Source organism: Schistocerca cancellata, chromosome 1, assembly GCF_023864275.1.
Source record: "Schistocerca cancellata isolate TAMUIC-IGC-003103 chromosome 1, iqSchCanc2.1, whole genome shotgun sequence".
Taxonomy (NCBI): domain Eukaryota; kingdom Metazoa; phylum Arthropoda; class Insecta; order Orthoptera; family Acrididae; genus Schistocerca; species Schistocerca cancellata.
In genome coordinates, this window is record NC_064626.1 from 976,314,574 (window position 1) to 976,338,709 (window position 24,136).

Genomic DNA, 24,136 nt, shown 5'->3' on the forward strand with positions numbered 1-24,136 from the left:
ATTTTAAGTGAATTTTGTGACGAAATAAGACATATTGAGCAGGTCGGTGGCTAAAAACTGTTACTGCATTTGGTACCAACTGACTTAATATTTGGCGAGCATTATCAACCAAAAACAATACGCATTTTTATAGCTATTACATTTTCGGGAAATGCAACACCTTAAACTTGCTAACGTGAGTGAAAGGTATTGTCAGTGACTGTGTTAAGACTAGGACGGGCTTGGCAGTGATACTTGTTCAACTAAGTTTCAGAATATATTAATTAAGGTCAAAATTTCCAACCTTTCATTTCGTGTGAAAACTTTCTCCCGAAACGTGGATTAGTAACTTTAATTGCGGCGTTGTTCACGTCAAAGTACAGTAGGTTTCGCTCGGCTTTCCCACTGATGATCTGCTGAGACAATGTTCCCAGGGAGGTGCAGGTACGTCGTAAAAGGGACGGAAAGAACCGCGCTGCCGCAACTTATCAATAACTGTAGTTGGTCATGCAAAGAAACCAGGAGTAACAGAGCATTACAACAAACACAAGAGGGGTGTTTATACAGTGGATCATCTTGTGGGTCCCAATAACATGAAACGCAACTCCTATCTTTGGTCTCTTGCACTGTTCTGCAATATGATTGACACTGCGGGAATCACTGCAATCTTCAGATCAGAAGAGGCGGCATTTTCCTTACATCAATAGAAGACTGCTTGATAGGAGGTGCCAGCAAAAGAAAGCAAAAAGTGGTCTTCTTGTCCTTTGATTTGACTGAGAATAAAGACACAGTGGACCTGTGGATCACCATCCCAAATACAAAAGAAACCTAGACAAAAACTTTAGAAAAAATTTGTAACAACTGTAGGCAATTGCCATTCTGCCAGATTGTGATGTGCTTAGAATGTGATAAAAATGAGTAAATTTATTGTCTTGGCATGACCATTTCCAAGCACAGTAAAACAGAAAACGTATTTCATTCTACTGTGGATTTAATTTTTTCATTTTTGTTACAGTCACTACAGCTATAACAAAAACTGAGAAATAAAAAAAAATATATTTCAGTTGTCTTCAAAAACATAAAACAAAACTGTATGTCCTGAAATTGTTTTGTAAGTAAAAATAACAAATGCTTTCAAACTGCAGAGAAACAAAGTTATTCTACAATAAGCAATGTAAAGCAACATTTTGTAAAATTTATAATGTTGAATTTTCTCCCAAGCAATATAAAACCATATTTTCATTTGATATATGTGATCCACTAGTAATAAAAACAGTGTGGAATATAACCATTTGATGTTACAACGCACAAATGATGAAATGATCAAATGAATGAATGAAATAAATAAAAATCTCCCTTAAAACGAACTGGGCGCTTGAAAGAACCCAAGTGCCAAGTCATGTCAGTGTTCCTACGAGCCCTGCAGAAGAAGAGGGATTTTTCATTGTCAGATGTTGCTTCTATATGCCTTGTACACATAAGTTTGAGTACTTTACACCTCTGTGTCACTTTGAAGACTCCTACTTCCTCATACAATGTCCCAACGACACCTCCCCTCCCACCTGCAACACCTGCAATCATTCTCACTGTACCTATTTTGCCAAGTGCAATGCTAAAACTCCACCTGTCAAACCAGAATTGACAGTACTTGTCCGTCCAGCTTATTACCAAGTCCATCGTAATAACTCACTCTGCCCAATTACCACTACTGAATACATAATCAGACACCTCACCGTCGTCAAATGGTTCAAATGGTTCAATGGTTCAAATGGCTCTGAGCACTATGCGACTCAACTGCTGAGGTCATCAGTAGCCTAGAACTTAGAACTAATTAAACCTAACTAACCTAAGGGCATCACACACATCCATGCCCGAGGCAGGATTCGAACCTGCGACCGTAGCGGTAGCTCGGCTCCAGACTGTAGCGCCCAGAACCGCACAGCCGCTCCGGCCGGCTCATCGTCGTCCTCAGAAACATCAACCACTTGCGCCGACTGCATACCCTACAGTAAATTTCCCACGCTACACACTCCACCTCCCATCTCAATACCCAGGCCACAATCTTCCCAAACCAAGTCCACGACGTCTTCACCAAACTCTAAACCCCCTCATCCTCCCAGTTTCTCGTCATGGTGCGACAACAATACAGCATTAGCCTCACGTAGTAGCTGCATGGTCTGTGGCGCCTTGCCACGTTGCGCGCAGCTCCACCAGTCAAGAGTTTCGAGTCCTCCCTCGGGTATGGGTGTGTGTGTTGTCCTTAGCGTAAGTTAGTTTAACGTATAATAAGTAGTGTGTAAGCCTAGAGGCTGATGACATCAGCAATTTGGTCTCCTAGGAACTTCCCACCACCGCCAATACAGCATCCTATATCAAAACACGACCATTAACAAGTCCTTTTCTTATTAATACCCTGTCCCAAATCAATGTCGATACTTTTAACTTCAATGGAACGTTCCTCCAGCCCTATTACACTATCCAAACGTTTCCCTGTTTCCTCCATCCATTCCCATGGCCAAGAATGGATTCTAAGTAGCCTCCACGAAAACATCCCCATTTGGCCACAGCCCTTACGTAATAATCCTAGGGAATGCTTTATCCTTAACCTCTTCTCCCAATCTCTGTCACCTGTGCTACTATTTACGTCTAACCTAATCACCCCATCTTCCATTATTTCCTCTTCCACACTGATCGTACCTTTCACACCTATATTATTGTCACTGACCACAACATCTACAGCAGACCTTCAGCAGAATTTCAGTGGTGGCATCAGTTTGCAGACTTTGTCCAAGTTGACAAGAAACTCATTCTGAAAGTCAACACCATCTCAGATGTCATCCTAGCATCTCCCAATTTCTAGGACACCTAACTGCAGAAGTAACCAATCCAACTGGAAGTGACCACCCATCTCCTACAAACCACCTCTTCCCCATACACTCCATCCAAAATTTGCCCATGATTACTCTCGTTCCAGTTACAAAGCCTGCCGAGAATCCATAGATATCAAGACTGGAAATCACCCCTTCACCTTTCAGTAACATGATGAAATTCCCCATGCCATGTCCTTCCTGCAGTAGACTTTGTTGGACGCTGTGTCCGCCCGTATCACAACCAAGGCCATACTTACTCGTCATCCCCTCCATGAGCCCTACGCCTTCAACAAGAATCCTGTGCCTTTACTGCGCTTTCTGAGGACTGGTGACTGGGATACACTCACATGTCACTGGAAAATAGAGATACATATGTATTTTCTTAATGCTAAAAGACGCCAGGACTGGTGCAAGACATGCACCAGACCCTTCGCTACAATCACCATTGAAGCTTCCAAGTGCTGAATAAGGATTCCACCAACTGATTGGCAATCATTCCATCCCTCATTATCAGCTCTTCCACAACGATCATCCCTTATTTGACAACCACAGCAAAGCTCTCAACTTTGTATGCTATCTCTCTAACATTTTCTCAAACCCTGTTGACCCTTACTTTGACTACTCCCTTTTCCATACCATCCGCAAACGAACAAATACCATTGTCCTACCTGTTACACCCAGCTTCCAGTACTTGAGCATAATACCACAAAGAGAATTAAGCAATCGAATCAGAGCACATGACATAACACAAGTATTTCACAGAAAACGGAACACATCCCCTGGTCACGAGAGCATCACCTATTAACACCTTAAAGTAACCATCTACTCCTTTGTAGTCACTCTTGCAAACCTTTAAACCACTGTCCTCTCCACAGTTTACAGTCCTGAGCTGTGGTAATACTCTATAATCCTACTTTTCCTCAAACCACACAAACCTCTACTAATGTCTCCTCCTATCAATTTTTCTTCCTCAACTCGGTGTTAGCGAGGTCTTAGGATCCATCTTCTCCCAACCTATCCACCAATACCTGAACCAAAACCACCTTCTCCTCACCAACCTGTGTGGTTTCCATCTCATGTTCTCCTCTGATGACCAGCTCCCGCACCTCACCCACTTCCTACCTCTACTTTCTACGTCGACCTAGAGAAAACCTACAACCATGTACAGCGTCCAAGTCGTCTCTTTGAACTCCATACCTAGGCAATTTCAAATATTTATGTCTGCCTTATTGCATCCTTCCCTTCCAATCACCCATTCTTTGTCGCCCTTCACAACAGCAGTTCCTGTACCTTCCATCAAACTTCAGGTACATCCAAAGGCTCTGTCCTTCCTGCTCATTTTTATCTCCCCCACCAGCCCACCTTCTGCAGTATGCTGATGACACTTCTTTCCTCACCCTTTATCTTAAACATCAGAAATCGCAAAAGTCCTTCCAAACCCACCTTCTGCTGCAACAAATGGCTCCTGATGATCAGTCTTTCCAAAATTCAAGCTGTAATTACATAGCCACACCCACATCTTCTGTCTCCATGACATCTATCTCACCATTTACGACCATTCCATCCAGTTAACTCACTAACGTGTCTTGGACTAAACATCGACCAGCAGCTTACATGGAAACCCCATCTGTTATGCATCCTATTGAAAGTCCACAACAGACTAACACTACAAAAACTACTAACTAGCCGAACTTGGGGATTGCATCCCATGTCTGTCCTCCACACCTATAAAAACTTGATGTAACCATCCTTTGCAGTGCAAATGATACATGGATACATTACCTCAGCAGTTTGGTCACTTAGAAATTCACACACATTTGAACTGATCCTTTAGTTGACCATCATCGTCCCAAACGTAGTATCCTGCTGAATTTGTACCAACACACTCCACGCTACACATACATACATTTAACACCTTGTGAGAATTCCATCTCCTGCTTCCTCATTTTCCCTACATATCTTTTCTCCTCTGCTGCCATTCTTTCCCTAGACTCTTTTCCCCACCAAATTTTAGTCTCCCTCACACACCCTAACTACAACCCTATTATATCCCAAGAGCCACTTTTACAACATCAATATATCGGCACCAGTCCTCCATCTATATACCATGTTCTCAACGACCAGTCCTTCCCCTTCAACAACAGTGTGCCTATCCTATTGCAAGTCTATTCAGTTTTAGTACAAGCGAAACGCTTCTATTTAACGTCAGTGCTCTGGATAATGTTTTTTAAATGTTTTTAAATGTGCTCTTATTGTGTTTCTGTTTTTGTCCGCATCATTAAAATGTTTTCAAACTAAAAGGAATTCATTTTTCTTGTATTTATTCTGTACCATTAACAGCCCCTCCCCCTGCCAATATGGGGGGAGTGGGGAAGAAATATCAATAAAAGAAGAAAAAACGGTTGTGATTTTCGGTTATGCCGCCGTCAGTAAATACCCACCATCCATATCCACAAAATTTTTTTGTCCTCAGTTTTACAAGCATAGTCCCTCAACTTATTGTGTTTGTCTACCGAGGCACCGCATAAGTGCCTTCCATCATGAGAGACGAATATGCATATCTAGGTTTCTCAGTTTCCTTGCAGAATGTGAGTATGAGTTCCAGATTATTTTCATCTGATGTGAATTTTGGGTCAACGGCCTTGCCGCAGTGGTAACACCGATTCCCGTCAGATCACCGAAACTAAGCGCTGTCGGGCTGGGCTAGGACTTGAATGGGTGACCATCCAGTCTGGCAAGCGGGGTTCACTCAACCCTTGTGAGGCAAATTGAGGAGCTACTTGATTTAGAAGTAGCGGCTCCGGTCTCGGAAACTGAAATACGACCGGGAGAGCGGTGTGCTGGCCACATGCCCCTCCATATCCACATTCAGTGACACCTGTGGGCTGAGGATGACACGGCGGCCGGTCGGTGACCTTGGAATGTGAATTTTGACTCCCTGTCATTTGGGTTAATGTATTTTTCATGTTTCCTGTCATTTTACCTCATGCCATGCAGGCAGGGTTGAAGTGCTGTCGCAACAGCATACTATCGTTGGGAACCTGAACTTCTATATTCCACTTAGATCATAGAATCGTTGTGTATTTGTGGTTTCTCTCTGAATGGAGCAGTCAGAGGTGGACGGTAGCCCGACTCCAGGGCGACCTGGCTCGTAGTGCGTTGGTACCGAACAGTTACTGCTAGTGCAGCTGCTCTTCCTAGACAGCATCCCACGCAATCGAACCAGTTACGTCTTTACATATGGTTACTCGTACCTTAGGTACTAGGGTTACGCACGGCGCCTATTAAAAGTATACCTTCATATAGTCCTAGGGTCGTGCCGCACACGTCTGCTTTCATGCCTAACAGCTAACTGGCTACAAATAATAACCTGTAGCTGTGATGCTCCAGTCAAGTAGCTTATGAATTCGCTAGAACTGCAAGTTAATAAAATACACAGAAATACAAAATAAAATTTAAGTAAATAATTGAATAACAGAGGTTCCGTTCTAACGCCTGTAATTGACGTAGACGAGAGAGAATTACACTGAATAATGTTTATTCAGGGAAGGACATCTCAGACAAGAGGTAAGTGGTCTTGCGATTTTCAGTTTAGATGCCGACAGAAAATACCCTTATCAAAGGCAGTAAGGCAATAAAGTTACGTTGAGAGCGTTAAGAGAATGGTAACAAAATCCCCGTACTAGTCATCAAAGACTCGTCTAAACTAAGTCCTTTTGGTGACACAACACACAAAAAATTCACCAGATGAAAATAGTTCAGAGTTCAACACGATGATTCACAAATTATCACACGTGATACAGAGAATAGTAACTCATTGTCTATGCTCAGTTCCACATTGCAAGCGGAGCACATTCAGACCTCTTGAATTGTGAGGTCCCTTCAAGAGTATGAGTGTGGTAGCTGCCGTTCACCGCCCGGAATCCAACACCTCCATAATCGAACACCACTCGTTATCACAGGCAGCTCTGCCTTTTTCCGCAACTCGCTTAAAAGTGTCCAGAATCGCTCACTTTAGCTCTTCACTCGAAAAGACCTAGCCTTCACTTGACACCCGCAATGTCCCGCGACTGTCCAACTCACTGGCTGAAGGCCACCCCACGAAAAGTACATCGTCCTTAAGCTTTGCAGAGACGATGTGATTCAAGTTGACCGCTTTCCCGGACTGAACTGATGTATTACAATAACATTTAAATAAATGTAATGTTGTAAACATTCGGTTATATTCAGATCATTTACAATAAACATAAGTAACATTTAGTTCATAAATAAATAAGCCAGTACTCTTGCGCAAGTGCGGTCATGTTAAAAGATTACAGGATATCGCTAAGTATTGTTTAAAAAATTATTTATGCCTACTGAACAGAAGCGGCACTCTTTACAATAGTGGTGTCAGCTAACACAAGCGATTGCCGACAAGAGATTTTTAATAGCACTTGCAGTCAACATTTAAATAAAGTTACTAGCAAAGTCGTAAACCGTACATTAAATAATTATACAAATACGACAAAAATGTGAGGTATTCAGGCGGTATTTATTAGCCATGCAGATGTGGAGGATATGATGTTCTGATAAACAACTGTAAAATAAAAAAAAGATATAAAAGACATAATAAATCAATGAATAAAATACATAGAGATACGTAGCTTTCAGGAAAGATAGCTCCAGTGCAATGCTATCATCTGAGATATCGTTTGAAATCGCGCGAAGCCATCGAAAGCTGTTGATTCAGAGGTTCATAGTGACAATGGTTATATGTTATGGAATATTAATTTCTGCTATATTAAAGATATTGAAATATTTTTGTGACATGGGACGCGTCATTTATCTGAGATCGCTGATGCATTCAGCTTTGCACTAATATTTGACTGTGAGCTATTGTCCAGTCTCAAAGAGCTGTAAGACGCCATCTTTCATTTTGTCTCAAAGTCTGACATTTCCTGAATCATATTCTGCACAAAAGTCATGGATGCCTCAGCTGTCCTAAATCCCATCTCTGGGATTTACCCGTTTCCAGCGACTGTGTGACGCCCTCGCCCCGCCGGAAGCCGGAACAGCCACTGCGTGTCCACTGGCCCTCAGCTGTATAACGCGAAAAGTGACAACGGGGTGATGAACTTTGGGACCACGGAAAGGGAAGCTCTTGCTGGCAAGGTGTCTGTTTCAATAAAGACGCAAGTCATGTTGGCAGATGGTGTAGTTTCTTTAGAGATGTTCACTGTGAGTATGAAGAGGTGGGAAGTTGGTGAAGTATGAGATCCATGTGACAGGGGGTAATCTGATGCAGAAGGTGAGGCAGAGTGCATGGCATTCAAGGATCAAGTGGGACTTACGGAACTTACAGAGGCCAGATATCCATGTATGATGTGCACTGCAAAGGATGCCTAGACAAACCTTGGTGTGGAGGATAGAGACGGAGTGCAATCCCCAAGTTCTATTATTGTTTGTATATAATTTTATTTCTAATGTGTGATTCGTCTGTAATTGACTCAGTGATGGACAAATGATTTTTCCTGATGTACTGTCACTAACATGACTCTTCATACTATTATTGGTATGTAAATAACTCCACTGTAATTTATAATCAGCTAAACGTACAGCTCGGGGTCTGGGTCGTATGTTAAGGTAGACCGAGGTCTCCACTTCGTGCTCATTGGAACCCAAGCTCTACGTTATGCCTCATATATGTCTTATTGATCTGTAGTGTAGTGTACTATCTGACATAATTTTCTAACATCTTCTGTTTATACAGATATAAATTAACTCTTTATATTATATATACAACAGTTTCACTTTACTAGTGTTGAGCACTCGGTGTTTAAGGTGCAAACAAATCTTCTACTTTCTTATTTTTGTATAAAAGCTCATTTTTCCCATGTAATATGTGAGCTGACCAACATTAACTGTCATGAAGTATTACAGTTGCTGACCTGTCATTTTGTTAGTGATAAAGATGACACTTGGTACTTTAATGAAAATTTGTAACCCTGACGCTTCCTTGATGAACGATACGCTCAGTTGTCGTAATTACTTTCTATAACTGTAACTTATCAACGCAATTAGTTTCCCATTATGACGATAACCTGACATTGTCAGCTGTATTGGAGGCTATCTCAGAAACTAAAATGGTTCAAATGGCTCCGACCACTATGGGACTTAACATCGGTGATTATCAGTCCCATTGACTTTTTTTTTTCTTGGTCATCAGTCTGCTGACTGGTTTGATGCGGCCCGCCACAAATTCCTTTCCTGTGCTAACCTCTTCATCTCAGAGTAGCACTTGCAACCTACGTCCTCAATTATTTGCTTGCCCAATTCCAATCTCTGTCTTCCTCTACAGTTTTTGCCCTCTACAGCTCCCTCTAGTACCATGGAAGTCATTCCCTCATGTCTTAGCTGATGTCCTATCATCCTGTCCCTTCTCCTTATCAGTGTTTCCCACATATTCCTTTCCTCTCCGATTCTGCGTAGAACCTCCTCATTCCTTACCTTATCAGTCCACCTAATTTTCAACATTCGTCTACAGCACCACATCTCAAATGCTTCGATTCTCTTCTGTTCCGGTTTTCCCAAAGTCCATGTTTCACTACTATACAATGCTCTAATCCAGATGTACATCCTCAGAAATTTCTTCCTCAAATTAAGGCCGGTATTTGATATTAGTAGACTTCTCTTGGCCAGAAATGCCTGTTTCGCCATAGCGAGTCTGCTTTTGATGTCCTCCTGCTCCGTCCGTCATTGGTTATTTTACTGCCTAGGTAGCAGAATTCCTTAACTTCATTGACTTCGTGACCTTCAATCCTGATGTTAAATTTCTCGCTGTTCTCATTTCTACTACTTCTCATTACCTTCGTCTTTCTCCGATTTACTCTCAAATCATACTGTGTACTCATTAGACTGTTCATTCCGTTCAGCAGATCATTTAATTCTTCTTCACTTTCACTCAGGATAGCAATGTCATCAGTGAGTCGTATCATTGATATACTTTCACCTTGTATTTTAATTCCACTCTTGAACCTTTCTTTTATTTCCATCATTGCTTCCTCGATGTACAGATTGAAGAGTAGGGACGAAAGGCTACAGCCTTGTCTTACACCCTTCTTAATACGAGCACTTCGTTGTTGATCGTCCACTCTTATTATCCCCTTTGGTTGTTGTACATATTGTATATGACCCGTCTCTCCCTTTAACTTACCCCTACTTTTTTCAGAATCTCGAATAGCTTGTACCATTTTATATTGTCGAACGCTTTTTCCAGGTCGACAAATCCTTGAAAGTGTCTTGATTTTTCTTTAGCCTTGCTTCCATTATTAGCCGTAACGTCAGAATTACCTCTCGCGTCCCTTTACTTCTCCTTATTGCCGTATCTATAGCGTTAGAGAACTTCAAACGTATCTCGTCATTCCTTAGTACTTACGTATCCCACTTCTTTATGTATTGATTCTTCCTGACTAATGTCTTGAACTTCAGCCTACTCTTCATCATTACTATATTGTGATCTGGGTCTATATCTGCTCCTGGGTACGCCTTACAATCCAGTATCTGATTTCGGAATCTCTGTCTGACCATGATGTAATCTAATTGAAATCCTCCCGTACCTCCCGGCCTTTTCCAAGTATACCTCCTCCTCTTGTAATTCTTGAACAGGGTATTCGCTATTACTAGGTGAAACTTGTTGCAGAACTCAATTAGTCTTTCCCCTCTTTCATTCATTGTCCCAAGCCCATATTCTCCTGTAACCTTTTCTTCTACTCCTTCCCCTACAACTGCATTCCAGTCGCCCATGACTATTAGATTTTCGTTCCCCTTTACATACTGCATTAAATCAGCGGTCATAAAGCGGTTACGGCATCGATGATTTCAGCCGTAAATAGGAATATTAAAAAGGGTAGGAAGATTTTTCTGTTTAGAAAAAGTGACAAAAAGCAGATTTCAGAGTACCTATTGGCTCAACACAAAAGTTTTGTCTCAAGTACAAATAGTGCTGAGGATCAGTGGACAAAGTTCAAAACCGTCGTACATTATGCGTTAGATGAGTATGTGCCAAGCAAGATCGTAAGAGATGGAAAAGAGCCACCGTGGTACAACAACCGAGTTAGAAAACAGCTGCGGAACTTCACAGCAAACATAAACATAGCCAAAGCCTTGCAGACAAACAAAAATTACGCGAAGCGAAATGTAGTGTGAGGAGGGCTATGCGAGAGGCGTTCAATGAATTCGAAAGTAAAGTTCTATGTACTGACTTGGCAGAAAATCCTAAGAAATTTTGGTCTTATGTCAAAGAGGTAGGTGGATCAAAACAAAATGTCCAGACACTCTGTGACCAAAATGGTACTGAAACGGAGAATGACAGACTAAAGGCCGAAATACTAAATGTCTTTTTCCAAAGTTGTTTCACAGAGGAAGATTGCAGTGTAGTTCCTTCTCTAGATTGTCGCACAGATGACAAAATGGTAGATATCGAAATAGACGACAGAGGGATAGAGAAACAATTAAAATCGCTCAAAAGAGGAAAGGCCTCTGGACCTGATGGGATACCAGTTCAATTTTACACAGAGTACGCGAAGGAACTTGCCCCCTTCTTGCAGCGGTGTACCGTAGGTCTCTAGAAGAGCGTAGCGTTCCAAAGGATTGGAAAAGGGCACAGGTCATCCCCGTTTTCAAGAAGGGACGTCGAACAGATGTGCAGAACTATAGACCTATATCTCTAACGTCGATCAGTTGTATAATTTTGGAACACGTATTATGTTCAAGTATAATGACTTTTCTGGAGACTAGAAATCTACTCTGTAGGAATCAGCATGGGTTTCGAAAAAGACGGTCATGTGAAACCCAGCTCGCGCTATTCGTCCACGAGACTCAGAGGGCCATAGACACGGGTTCACAGGTAGATGCCGTGTTTCTTGACTTCCGCAAGGCGTCGATACAGTTCCCCACAGTCGTTTAATGAACAATGGACTATCAGACCAATTGTGTGATAGGATTGAGGAGTTCCTAGATAACAGGACGCAGCATGTTATTCTCAATGGAGAGAAGTCTTCCGAAGTAAGAGTGATTTCAGGTGTGCCGCAGAGGACTGTCATAGGACCGTTGCTATTCACAATATACATAAATGACCTGGTGGATGACATCGGAAGTTCACTGAGGCTTTTTGCAGATGATGCTGTGGTGTATCGAGAGGTTGTAACAATGGAAAATTGTACTGAAATGCAGGAGGATCTGCAGCGAATTGACGCATGGTGCAGGGAATGGCAATTGAATCTCAATGTAGACAAGTGTAACGGCTGCGAATACACAGAAAGATAGATCCTTTATCATTTAGCTACAAAATAGCAGGTCAGCAACTGGAAGCAGTTAATACCATAAATTATCTGGGAGTACGCATTAAGAGTGATTTAAAATGGAATGATCATATAATGTTGATCGTCGGTAAAGCAGATGCCAGACTGAGATTCATTGGAAGAATCCTAAGGAAATGCAATCCGAAAACAAAGGAAGTAGGGTACAGTACGCTTGTTCGCCCACTGCTTGAATACTGCTCAGCAGTGTGGGATCCGTACCAGATAGGGTTGATACAAGACATAGAGAGCCCGCATCTCGTGGTCATGCGGTAGCGTTCTCGCTTCCCACGCCCGGGTTCCCGGGTTCGATTCCCGGCGGGGTCAGGGATTTTCTCTGCCTCGTGATGGCTGGGTGTTGTGTGCTGTCCTTAGGTTAGTTAGGTTTAAGTAGTTCTAAGTTCTAGGGGACTTATGACCACAGCAGTTGAGTCCCATAGTGCTCAGAGCCATTTGAACAAGACATAGAGAAGATCCAACGGAGAGTAGCGTGCTTCGTTACAGGATCATTTAGTAATCGCGAAAGCGTTACGGAGATGATAGATAAACTCCAGTGGAAGACTCTGCAGGAGAGACGCTCAGTAGCTCGGTACGGGCTTTTGTCAAAGTTTCGTGAACGTACCTTCACCGAAGAGTCAAGCAGTATATTGCTCCCTCCCACGTATATTTCGCGAAGAGACCATGAGGATAAAATCAGAGAGATTAGAGCCCACACAGAGGCATACCGACAATCCTTCTTTCCACGAACAATACGAGACTGGAATAGAAGGGAGAACCGATAGAGGTACTGAAGGTACCCTCCGCCACACACCGTCAGGTGGCTTGCGGAGTATGGATGTAGATGTAGATGTAGACACCCTTTCAATATCCTGATACACTTTCTCTATCTGTTCATCTTCAGCTTGCGACGTCGGCATGTATACCTGAACTATCGTTGTCGGTGTTGGTCTGCTGTCGATTCTGATTAGAACAACCCGGTCACTGAACTGTTCACAGTAACACACCCTCTGCCCTACCTTCCTATTCATAACGAATCCTACACCTGTTGTACCATTTTTTGCTGCTGTTGATATCACCCGATACTCATCTGACCAGTAATCCTTGTCTTCCTTCCACTTCATTACACTGACCCCTACTATATCTAGATTGAGCCTTTCCATTGCCCTTTTCAGATTTTCTAGTTTTCCTACCACGTTCAAGCTTCTGACATTCCACGCCCCGACTCATAGAACGTTATCCTTTCGTTGATTATTCAATCTTTTTCTCATGCTAACCTCCCCCTTGGCAGTCCCCTTCCGGAGATCCGAATGGGGGACTATTCCGGAATCTTTTGCCAATGGAGAGATCATCATGACACTTCTTCAATTACAGGCCACATGTCCTGTGGATACACGTTACGTATCATTAATGCAGTGGTTTCCATTGCCTTCTGCATCCTCATGTCGTTGATCATTGCTGATTCTTCCGCCTTTAGGGGCAATTTCCCACCCCTAGGACAAGAGAGTGCCCTGAACCTCTATCCGCTCCTCCGCCCTCTTTGACAAGTCCTTTGGCAGAATGAGGCTGACTTCTTATGCCGGAAGACTTCGGCCGCCAAAGCTGATTATTTACCAAAATTTAGGCAGTGGTGGGGATCGAACCCGGGACCGAAGACGTTTTGATTATGAATCAAAGACGCTACCCCTTTTTTTTTTTAATCTCATTTTGTTCTCTTTCGTTCGTTGTATCTGCTCGGGGCGGACGTCGTAAGACACCCGGTTTCGTTCGTTGTTGATCGGTAAACTCAGTTTTTTTATTACAGAGGGCAGCTAACCCTCTGACCGAACACGCTGAGCTACCGTGTCGGCATCCTAGACCACGGGCACCATCCATTGACTTAGAACTACTTAAACCTAACTAACCTAAGGACATCACACACATCCATGCCCGAGGCAGGATTCAAAATTGCGACCGTAGCAGCAGCGCGGTTCCGGAATGAAGCGCCATGAACCACTCGGCCACAACGGCCGGCTCAGAAACTAAACACGATTGTTGTTCATATTACAGGTGTTTATTCGACCATCTCGCACAGAAATGCACAATGATTACTGCTTTCAGTGAAATTAAATCGCTAGCTACAGGTCATTTGCATAGAAAAAATTTGCAAGGCCAATCCATTTCATTGTCTGTTCACATTAATTAGACAATTTATGGAGAAGACGTTCCATACTACTGTCTCTCGTCATGTAATCAGAGAACAGCTGTTTTAAAAGTATCTGTAACTCTTGTGCACTGTTCACACAATTATTCCCCTGCTGTCTGGCGAAAGACGGTACTATGGAATATCGTTTCTATAAGTTGTGTCCAATTAATGTGAACAGTTGATGAAACGGATTGGCCCTGTAAAAAAACTTTTCTGTACAAATGTAGTGAAAATGGCAATTTAATTTCGCTGAAACTCTTAATCACTGTGTATTTTTGAGCGCTCGGGGTGAATAAAATTCTGTAACAAGAAGAACAACCGTGTTTTTATTATACTTTTATAAGCCCCTTTCATAGCATTTTATTCATATGTATATTTTATTTGTTTGATATGTTTTGCAGGTTTATGTTCATTTATCTATGCAATACTATGCTATACTGTGTTTATTATACTCAGTGCATTTTGTTTGATCATAGCACCACATGGTATGGTGTCAACACAGGCATTAATCATGTCAACTAGTGTTCCCTCTGATTTCACCAAAGATTATATATCGCATGCTTTGACTCTGCGTCATTAGTCTGTTTGGACTACTGTGGACATATCCTAAGATGCCAGTATCCCGTTACATGTCAGCATTGCATGTGTAATTTATGCAAGCTTTGAAGAGTTTGTCAAAATCCGATGATGTTGCGTTTTACGTTATGCCAGTTCTACATTTGGTATAGAAAAGTGTCTTACATGAGAAATACGCATTTTTAAAACAACAGGTGATCTAATTTTGTATGTACAGCATATGATGTTGATTTTCGCGTTCTTGAATGTGTATGGAACAAATGGTCTCTTGTATTAGTTCAGTGCTGCCAGACACAAAGAAATTAAAAGTATTAGCTGCCAGCGGGCACTGATTTATATCAATGGGGTAAGTTGAAAATTTTTTTCCATACTGGAATTCTAACTCAGGTCTACTCAGGTAGACGCACTGAACACTAACCCAGCCAGGCATAGTGGTCACCACATTCGCAAGGACTATCCTAACAAGCCCCCTGTCAGACACAAATTCTCAATTTACACCACACACTGCTGACATCGTGCCCCTCCATTGTATCTAGACTGATAGTGACTGCAGGATCAAACTGATGTGAAGGAAAGGACATAACAATATATATATAAGGCAATGATGGCCAAGGATACCCTCAGTGCAGATATAAACCAAATTCGACCTCTTAAGGCAATCAGCAAGTTGCCGTGAGTAATCAGACTAATGAGTTGGGCACTACGCCAGTTGTGTGTGGTATAAGTTGAGAATTTGAATCTGACAGGAGGCGTGCTAGACTAGTCCTGGCAGTTGTGGTGACCACTGTCTCTGAATGGCGTAGTGGGCAGCGCATCTACCTTGTAAGTAGGAGACCCGCGGTCCAACCCCTGTCTCGCACAAATTTTCAAATTCCACCATTAATATAAACCAATGCCCACTGGTCTTTATTTCCTTTCTGTCTTGGTTCGTAGTGGCTGCAGGATCAAAATTATATATGTTCATTTGGACATTTCCAAAAGAACAGATACCAAATGCACCGATCAAATAAATGTAATTCATACAGTCGATCGACACATAAAAATGCTTTTCAATAAATATCTATAGCCAATTACCTATATAATTTCTCACTTCTCTTCGTTTTATAACTTCCGAAAGGCTGTTGGTAAATTTTACTCTTTGTGCATCAAATATAATCTGTGAAAGATATGTAACAGGCACTAATGAAAAATTAAACGTATTTATAGAATACTGACAAGATTTACCAATATGAATACATGAGAGTTTCTTCTGAAATTTAATTTTAGGTTACTTCTGGAACGTTACTCAGAAAAAACGGTCCTATATGTTCCACTCTTTCCAGGTAAAAGAAATGAACTACATGTCTGCTAAATTTTACCCTCTTGAGGTAGTATAAAAAGTGACGTGCGCTCCCAAATCATTTATGGTATTAGATGCACATTGTTTAAGGACACTGAACGTGTTTTCGAGGGAAGAAGATTTCAACTTTTCGTCTGAACACACTGTTTTTGGTCTTCTTGAGGTGCCGAAAGCACTTACAACGAATACCAATAATAATTATGCTGAGGGATTCTCATTTTTCATCGAAGCTGACTCAAAAAAAAAAAAAGAAATATGATGGCTTAACGTCTCGAGGTCATTACAGACGAAACACACTCTGGGATTCGACACGAATGTGGAAGTAAGTGGGCCGTGCCTTTGCAATGGATGCACACGGGATTCGCCTTCAGTGGCCGGGATAATCCTGTCGAAAACGATTCCACTTCTCTGAGCGCGAATCGAACAACATGAAGGGAATCATCCAACTGTAAATAACAGGTAGGCGGTAGGCTGCACTCCGCCGACGCTCTCGCTGACACAGAAAAGCCATTTCGACAACAAGCGAAAATGCGTACCTGTAGGCGTGGTGGACGTGAACGCATCCATAATTCGTAGTAGTGCATAATAGACAACGAAGGTCAGCAACAGAAACCAGCCTACGCTAGCATTAAATCCGCAAAAGACATAATGTGGTATCAACGTTCGATACCACACTTGTTGGGGTTGCAGTTATCCACTGCGGTCCGTATTCGTATCGTTGAACCCGCGAGTCTCGACCAGCACCGCTAGCGCCGCTCCGCGACTTGTGTCAACTTTCTAGCGAGCTCTTGTCCACTCTTGCTCGGGACGTCAAGTAGTAAAGTACCATAGCCTTCAGCTGATAAAAATCAACCTCTAACAAGGCGCTTATCACCGTATGGCCGAAGTGAGGCCTCAATAGCTATCTGTTTATAATTATGTGTATGCACCCAAGAAGAATTCTGTACAATCAGTTAAGTACAATATATACTATTTTTTACGAATGACCTCTAATTATTTTAGTCGTTGCAGATCCAGACCATGCGGCCAGCACCTTATCGACGTTACTGACAAACCTGCTGTGATTTATAAGTTTCTATTAACATTGGCCACCAGTCAACATTGGCGACGACTCGTTCGTCGTCATCATAACATTTAAGATTGTTTATACCAATGATTTAGTGTCTAAGCCACGTCGTCGTTGTGGCCTAGAGCGCAGGTAATCGCAGGGAATCTGTCTGTACTGATGTACCGAAACGGCACTGCAGGACTGAAGAACGTATCAAGAACGCACTCATTCTCACTGGTAATGATGTCGCAAACGACGCCTTCCCGACACTTTTTCATACTACTTTTCTCCAGTGATCTATTAGTTACCTATAACATAATGCGAAATTCTCTAGAACATCAGTAAATACGTTGTGCGATGTAGTACTTCCTCTCAAATACGGCCCATGACTTAGCAAATGCCGGCCGCTGTGGCCAAGCGGCTGTAGGCCCTTCAGTCTGGAACCGCGCTGCTACTACCGTCGCAGGTTCGAATCCTGCCTCCGGCATTGATGTGTGTGATGTCCTTAGGTTAGTTAGGTTTAAGTAGCTCTAAGTCTAGGGGACTGATGACCTCCGACTTCTAGTCCCATAGTGCTCAGAGCCATTTTTGAACTTAGCAATTTAATTTTCTTCCGCCCTAGGCTGGTCAAGGAAATATGAAATGTTCACTAGACGTATCGCTTTGTTTGATAATGGATCCCCAGTGATGTTAAAACGTTATGAATGAGCTATACATTTTTAATATTTATATTAATAAACACATAACATACTTGAGTAACAAAATGTTAATGTTACTAGTATCTTAAAATGTGTACGTCTCTTTCCCATTTAATGTCAAGTATTTTTATTTTCAGGCTCATCACAGGCTGGGAGTCTAAATACCGTTGCTCTCTCACTGCTCGTATCTTGTTGGCCTCCGAAATTCCACTACGGTTGTATGTTTTCATTCATTTCTTTCCTTGTTTTACGGTGTTATGTGTGTGTGTGTGTGTGTGTGTGTGTGTGTGTGTGCGTGTGAATGTGTGTGTGGGGAGGGGGGGGGGGCAGATAATGATTTAACAAATGAAAGAGGTTAGGAGGATCTAGTGAACGAGAGTGTGCATAGGTTGACTGCTTTGTATCACAACTTAAGAAGAGTCTCTTTTCTCTTATTGTTACACGAAATTGCTAATGTTGTTGTAGGGTGAGAAGAGTTTTCTTGTTGCATGCATACATGCGTTTCATGTCTGTGTTGTACGAATTTCATAGTTGTACTGGATTCGCTTTCCTGCAAAAATTAACTGGTATGGACTATATTTCATTTTCTTCGCATGTAGTCTCAGACGTTCAGCTAATGTGTCGGACATCCTTTACGTTATATGTGTTACTCTTTAATTAATAAGTTCCTGTTTCCTGGATTGTATCAGGATTGCTTCTATCCTCAACTAACATTTTACCATGGACATACGGTTGAGGGAAGGATTTGCGTGCCTCTGTTATGAAAATATTTGTTTGTCTGTGTTTGAGATTGTACGTGGTCACGCAACAACTTTCGTCTGTCATGAGAATGCGGTAAAAGATGTCACGTTTACTGATGTACGAATGAAGTTCAAAAAGTTTTGCACAGTCGTCTCTGAATTTTTTTTTTTTTTTTTTTTTTTTTTTTTTGCAAGAGGAGAATGAAATTTTTTGTGATCGTACTTCGAACATATAGCTATACATTGAGCCTACTCTATCCTCCATCAGCTGTGACGCATCTAGTCAACTTTCTTTTCATGATGTTAATGCACTTTGGTAAAATTCTGGGGGTTGACTTTTACACCATCGCTTGAAACAGGAAATTAAGGTCTCCCTCACCATCAGATGTTTTCCCGCGCAGGTGGGCCTTCAGGCGACCAAAGAGGTAAAAATCAGACAGAGCCAAGTCCGGACTGTAGGGAGGATGAGGAAAAATATTCCAACACATATTCCTGATTTTCTCCTGCGTCATAATGGCTGTATGGGGTTTGGCATTGTCATGGTGTAGTCTGATGAGCTGACCCTGAAGCTGTAGTCTGTGGGTCTTGATGGCACGTCGCAGCTTGTCCAATTACAAACAGTAACGGTCCCGGTTAACTGTGGAGCAAGGTTCCAAAAAGTCAATGAAAATTACACCACACTGATCCCAGAAGAAGGAGGCCATCACCTTTCGGCCTGCTGTTTGTCAAGGGGAACTGTGATGGTATGTCACATGTATGGACATTTGGAGAAAAGGAAAAAAAGGTTTTTGCTTGTGTCACGTGTAAATTATAAATTATTTCAAGACCGTGTAAGTGTGCGCGATGTATGAGAAAGATTAAAAAAGTTAAATACTACCACCAAAAATCACAAACAGCGATGTGATATAAAAAAGAACATTCTTTCTACCTGTGTAATGAAAATGAGCATCACCAGAGACTATTGCTTTATTGAAAGTTTTCATGTTTTTGTTTCGTCTAGAGGTTGGCCGCCATTGTAGTCCTGGATAATAATTAATGTACGTTTCATTTGTATTTTTGAAAAATGTAGCAGAAATTGTTATTAGAAAGTGGGTGTTAATGACTTAGTTGTCACCTTTCATGATCGCAACCATTAATTATCATTAACCAAGTTTTTACAGAACTTCGTAGTGCAGGGACCTCATCTCCCCTAGCAGCATGTAGTCGGCCATTACGCTGACTGCATTATTTAATTAAAATTTCATGTCATAATATTAGATATAAATTCGAGAGACTTCTCAATTTTGATCTTTCATTAAGTTCAAAGTCAAAAAGTGTAGTGATGGACTTCATTTACCAAAATTCACAGCTCTGATTGAGTTCAGTATGTTTCATTTCGGCCGCCTAACGGCAGATGAGATTCTCTTCAGTTTTGCTTTGCAAATAATGAACAAGAAATATTGAAAATCATTCCATTCAAAATGCTCCGCAATATCTCGGTTAAGCTTTGTGACATTTGGTACATAAATTACCAATAGCCCCTGAGACCCATGTTAATAATCAGTTTGCGTAAGAATACGCACATTTTCTTTTCTAAATAGCAGCGCTCACGCAAACTATTTATTAGAAGGTGGTGAGTCGCACGTTGTGTTTAAAAAATATTATATCGTACGTACTTCGGGGCAGCCGATGTCCGTACGAGTGTTATCGCGGTGTAAGTTGATTAAAAGCCTCATGATAGCCCACAATATTTAAAGCCACCCCAAACAAAATCATAAAATATATAATTATAAAAAAAACATATAATTATCCCGTGATAAGTGGGTCACGCACACATATACAGTTATATCGTGATAAAACCCAGATGACGCCACTCCATGGATTCGGTTTTGCTCTCAGGTTCGGACAAAGACAACCATGTTTCATCCTCGGTAATGACGCCGTCAAAACACTGTTTCCACTCTTCAGTAAAGGTCTTCATGAGACCCCCGCGCACAGTCTTCCTCCTCATTTACATTTCTCTTGTCGGTAATCTAGGCACCCAACGTCCACAGATTTTTCTGCAGCCTACTGACTGTACCAATGATACCACACTACCCAATGACGAATGAGTCATTTCAGCTAGCTGTCGTGTCGTCACACATCTGTCATTTTGGATGATTTGATCAATGGCTTCCTTATTCGCATCACTCACTGCCGTCAATGGCTTACCGCATCGTAGAATGTCCAGTAGAAAAAAATCACTTTCTTTAAACCTCTGCAACCACCACTGGATACTGCTGCGATCCACTGTGTCCTCCCCACAAACAGGGAGCAACTTCCTGTGAATCGATGTGACAGAGTCACTACCGGTCTTGAAGAGGAACTCCATCATCGACCGTTGTCGCAACCTGACATCTACTTCATGGTCCATTATGGCTCACCTGTAAATAAAATACTTTCATATACCAACTTATAGCTAAATGTTCCAACCATGTTCACAAAAAAATTTCATTCTCCTCTTGCAAAAAATTAAAAAAAAATTAGAGACGACTGTGCAAAACTTTTTGAACGCCCTTTGCACATTTTTTGGTCTAAGAAACGCACTTTATGCTTCTTACAATGAGAAATTTAGCACCGTCAGAAAAAAACCGTTCAATGCAACAGAAGTTAAGAAACAAGCGGCAAGCACATTCGTCAAAATTAAAATCTTACAGAAAGAAAATGGATAGAAATCTGCATTTCGAGCTCCTAAAAGACACAGGCAACATCAATACAAGAATGTAAAAATATATTGAACAGCCTGGATATAAATATAAGAATATAAGTCTACAGAATCCAAAAAGCTTGTCAGTACTTTACATTATATAGACATAAAAAACAGTTGGCAATGGAAAATATTATTAAAATTAAAAAGCCAGATATGGTTTAAAAGGCAGCTGCAATAAATATGCCGCAAGAGGTCGACGTGGGCTTCAACTTAAACGATAAGTTCGATGCTCAACCCCTTCTGGGATATTGGGAATCGGAACGCCCCCGCCCCCAGTCCCCAAGGCTTCAGAAACATAACTTTAAAATCTCAGGCAGTGGATAACATAGGAAATTGCTCGTCAGTGAACGATGGGTGCCGTTCTTCCATTAATTATTTATGTGACTGGGAGACAGGGTAGCCAACTATGGAGCAGGTAAAACAAGTCCATATTTCTCCAGTGTAATATCTCTCTAGAGCACGCAAATGAGAAAGGAGATGTACAGGATATTTCATACGAAAGAGAAGCTAAACGTTTAACAAGCATGAGAAAAAATAATTTCTACACTAGTGTGTTGGGCGCAGGTAAACTGGTAAGACAAAATTAAATTTATCAACTCTGACGATCTCAGTCAGAAGTCGCCTGTTGAATGAATCTTGATTTTAGTAAGTCATGCAAGAAATTAAGCGCATAACCTGACGTTGGCACTAGATGAAGTATCTTGCAGAAACTGATATTCTCGTCTCTCTAAGATGACGTACGATCGTGAGTCAAACGAAAGAACTAATGGAATCATTGGCGCAGACCTGAATATATCATGCATCTTCATAAAAATTCCTAGTGATTATGAACTCCTGCTCGAACCCACATCCTATCCAGAGCATCAGTACTTACGAGACTAAAAGTTGTCATCAGAGTTTGAAGGCGAAGTCCGTACACCTCGGAGTCTGATAGCAGTGTCCGTCTGTCCCGGCTAAATCTCATCCCAGTCGGAACATTTATATCCTTCAAGATTGGCGAACGGGAATGAAGTGCCCGAAAACTTTTATGGTCCCCCCTCTGATGGTACTGCAAATGATGCCCTACCTAAGCTTCCTCAGCCAATAAAAACGCGTAACTAGTCGTCGGCCGATAAGACGAGGAAGATCGAGTGTTTCAAATACAAGTCTAAGAAAATTTTGAAACTATCATGTACATTATATTGGAACAAATAAGCCCTCGGTCACAAATATTAAGTCAGAATTGACCTGGTTTCGACGCTACTATGGGCGTCGTCTTCAGAATTAGACTAACTGTTCTAAAAAATATTGGTTATGTAGTACATTAATAAAATTAAAGTTTGTACTGAACCCTTGTTCGCAGTACGAGCAGCCCTTAGCGGCTCGCCATCTCACAACTGTTCATGACGTCGCCTTTCCGGCTTAGATCTTTTTTAATATGTGACTTGTAACTACTGCATCTTTTCCAGTTAGTTTTCACTTAATATTTGTGACTGAGGGCTTATTTGTCCCAATATAATTCTGACACGGTCACTGAAACTTAGCAGCTATATTCAAAATATCATGTACATGTTTAAACGCAAGGAACGAGAGAGAGAGAGAGAGAGAGAGAGAGAGAGAGAGAGAGATGAAGAGAGGAGGGAGCGAGAGTTCCATCTAATGGTCGGCATGGATCCAGTCTGCCGCGACACACCCGCATTCAGAAATTTTGAAATTTGTCGTCTAGTTACTTCAACAAGCAAGAGACTTCCGTCCTTGGGTTTTGCAGCCGACTCTACAGCGCCACGTGAACGCCTCCTCCAAGTCTTGAAGGCTTCGACGACACAAGATAGCGTTCCTAATTCCAAACTACTTAAAGCGTCGCCGATGAAATGCCTGTGCAAAGAAAAATGAGGTAACTTACAAATCGGCTCCGCACTGTTGCTACGTGCCTAATGCAAGCATGTAAGAGGAAGGCTAGTCTTGGGTAGGTGAATGACATTATGACACCTCACAGAAAGCTATTCAGAGTGTAAGTGGTCATACTTGGAAGCTTCCACCTACACAGACTTTCTAAATGTAACTAAATGAGCCCCTTTTTATAAAAGTATACGAACGAGGGAGACCAGCTATGTGACTCTCGGCCGGGTTATAGAACTTGGAGAGTCGCAATTTCTCATGCCATGTGAGACCTCCCCTATTCACTGGCCGTACCACACAATAGCTCTTTTACTATCTCAGCGACTTAAAAAAATACTCATGCTTTGCCTCTACCGGTAGTTGCATCTCAATTACAATCGGAAGATCGAATTAAGGAGGTTCTAGCTACTAATCTCTCCCATTTATTTCTGTTACTTCTTCAACTCCATATCCATTCATTTTAGCAAAGTGTCAGAAATTGATTTCAATGAAGCAAGTCAGCCAGACCTCTGGCGGAAGCGTGGCAATGCTACATGTAGAGTACCCAGCACAAGGAAGGCTTAGTATGTATACAGACGGATCACAAATAGGTGATACAGCTGGAATTGTAGTGCAAAGCAAATTCTTTTCTCAATGCTCCGTCGGGCAACATGTGATTTATGTTAGTTAGGTACATGGTTTCAATTAGATTGTTCCTTATTCCATACATCAGTTGCACGATAAATCATGATGACGTGGAACAGTAATTTTACATACACAC